We start from the raw sequence: 4,727 nt of genomic DNA, 5'->3' as shown, positions 1-4,727 counted from the left end.
GCTCAATTGCTTCAGAATGGACTGGTTGGATCTCCTTGCAGTCCAAGGGACTCTCAAGAGTCTTCTCCAACACCACAGTTCAAAAGCATCAATCCTTAGGCGCTCAGCCTTCTTCACAGTCCAACTCTCACATCCATACATGACCGCAGGAAAACCCATAGCCTTGACTAGACGGACCTTTGTTGGCAAAGTAATGTCTTTGCTTTTGAATATGCTATCTATGTTGGTCATAACTTTCCTTCCAAGGAGTAAGTGTCTTTTAATTTCATGGCTGCAGTCACCATCTGCAGTGATTTTGGAGCCCCCCAAAATAAAGTCTGACACTGTTTCCATCGTTTCTCCATCTATTTCCCATGAGGTGATGGGACCGGATGCCATGATCTTCGTTTTCTGAATGTTGAGCTTGAAGCCAACTTTTTCACTCTCCACTTTCACCTTCCTCAGGAGGCTTTTTAGTTCCTCTTCACTTTGTGCCATAGGGCGGTGTCATCTGCATATCTGAGGTTACTGATATTTCTCCCGGCAATCTTGATTCCAGCTTGTGTTTCTTCCAGTCCAGGTTTTCTCATGATGTACTGTGCATCGAAGTTACATAAGCAGGGTGATAGTATACAGCCTTGACGTACTGCTTTTCCTAATTGGAACCAGTCTGTTGTTCCACGTCCAGTTCTAACTGTTGCTTACTGACCTGCATAGAGGTTTCTCAAGAGGCAGGTCAGGTGGTCTGGTATTCCCATCTCTTTCAGAATTTTCCACAGTTTATTGTGATCCACACAGTCAAAGGCTTTGGCATAGTCAATAAAGCAGGAATAGAGGTTTTTCGGGAACTCTCTTGCTTTTTCCATGATCCAGCAGATGTTGGCAATTTGATCTCTGGTTCCTCTGCCTTTTCTAAAACCAGCTGGAACATCAGGAAGTTCACAGTTCACGTATTGCTGAAGCCTGGCCTGGAGAATTTTGAGCATTACTTTACTAGCATGTGACGTGAGTATAACTGTGCAGTACTTTGAGTATTCTTTGGCATTGCCTTTCTTCGGGATTTGAATGAAAACTGACCATTCCAGTCCTGTGGACACAAGCTGAGTTTTCCAAATTTGCTGGCATATTGAGTGCAATAGTTTCACAGCATCATCTTTCAGGATCTGACATAGCTCAACTGGAATTCCATCACTTCCTCTAGCTTTGTTCGTAGTGCTGCTTTCTAAGGCCCACTTGATTTCACATTCACATTCACAAAATCACTGCAGATGATGACTGCAGGTATGAAATTAAAAGACGCTTACTTCTTGGAAGGAAAATTATGACCAACCTAGATAGCATATTCAAAAGCAGAGACATTACTTTGCCAACAAAGGTCCGTCTAGTCAAAGCTATGGTTTTTCCTGTGGTCATGTATAGATGTGAGAGTTGGACGGTGAGGAAGGCTGAACACTGAAGAATTCATGCTTTTGAACTGTGGTGTTGGAGAAGACTCTTGAGAGTCCCATGGACTCCAAGGAGATCCAACCAGTCCATTCTGAAGGAGATCAGCCCTGGGATTTCTTTGGAAGGAATGATGCTAAAGCTGAAACTCCAGTACTTTGGCCCCCTTATGCGAAGAGTTGACTCATTGGAAAAGACCCTGATGCTGGGAGGGATTCGGGGCAGGAGAAGGGGACGACAGAGGATGAGATGGCTGGATGGCATCACTGACTCGATGGACGTGAGTCTGAGTGAACTCCGGGAGTTGGTGATGGACTGGAGGCCTGGCGTGCTGCGATTCATGGGGTCGCGAAGAGTCGGACACGACTGAGCGACTGAACTGAACTGAATAATATATAAAAAGACACTGATAACTGCCACAAAAGGAAACGTCCTAGTTCCGATAGTTGTGAACATTGGAGACAAAAAACGTATAGGAGTAGGACCGGATTAGAATGAGCTCCCCCCAAATCAGGTTCAGAGTTCAGCACAGTTTTGGAGGGAATCCTAGGAAGTGAGGTGGACTGCAATTTTAGCGGGTGAAAGGACTCTGAGAGCAATGACTAAAGAAAAACCTGTATTATTCTCATGTTTTGACTTGCTCTGTAGATTCTTTAGGATTTTTGTTTGTGTGGTTGGTTTCAATTCCTTCCCCTCGCCCACGGTGTAGTTGCCAATTTCATTGGCACTATGAAATCTAATGAAGCTTTTGAGCCTTATTTTTCTTCGGTCACATTTGTATTGCTGTTATAAATCTCTGTCTCTATATACAGCTTTTGAAATTCTGTGGAGTTTCCTTTTCTCTCTCTCTCTCTCTTTTTCATTTTTTAAACCTATTATTATTTTTTCTACATTTATTATTTGTTTACTTTTCCTACTGTTCTTTTCCCCTTGCAGTTAATCTTTAATGTATATAAATCTTTTCAGTTCAGTTCAGTTCAGTTCAGTGGCTCAGTTGTGCCCGACTCCTTGTGACCCCATGAACCACAGCACGCCAGGCCTCCCTGTCCATCACCAACCCCCGGAGTCCAACCAAACCCATGTCCATCGAGCTGATGATGCCATCCAACCATCTCATCCTCTGTTGTTCGCTTCTCCTCCTGCTCTCAATCTTTCCCAGCATCAGGGCCTTTTCCAAAGAGTCAGCTCTTCGCATCAGGTGGCCAAAGTATAGGAATTTCAGCTTCAACATCAGTCCTTCCAATGAACACCCAGGACTGATCTCCCTTAGAATGGACTGGTTGGATTTACTTGCAGTCCAAGGGACTCTCAAGAGTCATCTGTATCTCTATTTAACTCTGCATATGTATTTTTCCCTTTCTTTCCTTTTCTCTCAATATATTTGTTAGTTTTATTTTCATTCTTTTATTCTCCAATTGGCACCTTGCTCTAGTTTTGTTTCCCAGTTTGTGCTTCAGGTGGTTCTATTCTGGTATGTATGTATATATATATATGTATATATATAATTTTTTTTCCTTTGTTCACCAGGTCAATCAATCTATTGTACTTAATTTTGCTGGAATGTTTTGATTTTGCTGGTGGGTGTATATGTACATGTGTCTATTCAGTCATACTTTTTACTCTTGTGATAAACCTCTGCTTCTACATTGGATTTTTACAGTTCTTTGGAGGATTCCTTGTTTTCCCATTTATTTTTGATTTTTTAATTATTTTCTATTTTTATTGTTTTAAATTTTAATTTTTTAAACCTATTATATTTATTCCATTGTTTGCCTTTCCTCTGTTCTTGTCCCCTTGCAGTTAAACTTTAAAAAAACCTTGTTCGTCTACCTCTATTGAACCTTGCATATCTATTCTTTCTTTCTTTTCTTTCCTTTCTTTCCTCTCAACATTTTGTTAGTTTTATTTTCAGTGCTTTCATTCCCACTTGGGACTTTGCTTTAGATTTCTTTTCCAGCTTGTGCACTCGTTAGTTTTGTGCTTAAGTGGTAGATATCATTTTTGGTTTCCATTGTTTGCTAGGTCAGTCTATTGTAGTTTATTTTTGTTGAACTGTTTGGATTTTGCTGATGGTTGCATATGTGTATATTCCCATATATTGGAATATATGTGTATATTCCTTTATTTTAATTATTATTTGTGTGACAGTGTAACTGCCATTTGTCAGGGGTTCCCCTTTGGTTTCTCTTTTTTTTTTTTTTGGATATTTATTTTAATCTGAATTAATGCCATAACAAACCACCTGTTGTAACGGTGTTCCTGGCCAATGATCCAGCCCCGAGCATTTGGAGTGGGAGCACTGACTCCAAGACCCTATACAACCGGAGAACTCCTAACCTTAGGGAGTATCAATTACTGAGAACTCACTCAGCAAACTAAACCACTTGAATACAAGACCTAGAATCACCCAACCACCAATCAGGACAACCCAACCCAGTGTAGGACACCTCATCCAAACAGCAAATAGGACAAAAATAGAAACCCAGTCGTCAGCAGACAGGATTACCCTTCTCAATCAGCCCTGCACATCAGAAGGAAAAGAAAAAAAAAAAAAAAACTCAACCAATCTCACCCAATGCAAAGCTTACACAAACCATTGGACCAAACTTAGGAGTGCAGAAACTAAAAGGAAGAAAGAATGCAAATTTGAAGGCTGGCAAAAGGAGACCTCAAACACAATAAGACCTTTTTAAAAATGAAGAAATGACAAAGAAATGCTGCACAAACAAAGGAACAAACTGGACACACAGAAATTTAAACAAATGAAGAGGAAATAGGCAAACTGCCTGAAAAACTATTCAGAATAATGATAGTAAAGATGATCAAAAACTTTGAAAATGACATGGAGACAATGCAAGAATCAATGAGCAAACCCCTAGTTGAATTGAAGAATAAGCAAAAAATAAATTGAAAAACAAATAGAGAGACAAACAACAATTACTGAAATTAAAAATACTCTAGAAAGAATCAGGAGCAGGGTATCTGAACCAGAAAATGGATCAGTGTGTTGAAAGACAAAATGGTGGAAACAACTGCGGAAGGGCAGAATAAAGTCAAAAGAATGAAAAGAACTGAGGATAGTCTCAGAGACCTCTTGGACAATGTTAAATGCACCAAGATTCAAATTATAGGGGTCCCAGAAGAAGAGAGAAAAATAAAGGGTATGAGAAAAGTTTAGAGGAGATTATACTTGAAAAACCCCCAACATGGAAAAGGAAATAGTCAATCAAGTCCAAGAGGTGCCAAGAGTCCCATTTGTGATAAACCCAAGGAGAAACAGCCCTAGACATATACTAAGCAAACTA

This window comes from Bos javanicus, chromosome Y, assembly GCF_032452875.1.
Source record: "Bos javanicus breed banteng chromosome Y, ARS-OSU_banteng_1.0, whole genome shotgun sequence".
In the NCBI taxonomy this organism is placed as follows: Eukaryota; Metazoa; Chordata; class Mammalia; order Artiodactyla; family Bovidae; genus Bos; species Bos javanicus.
Note: the sequence above shows the minus strand (reverse complement) of the source record.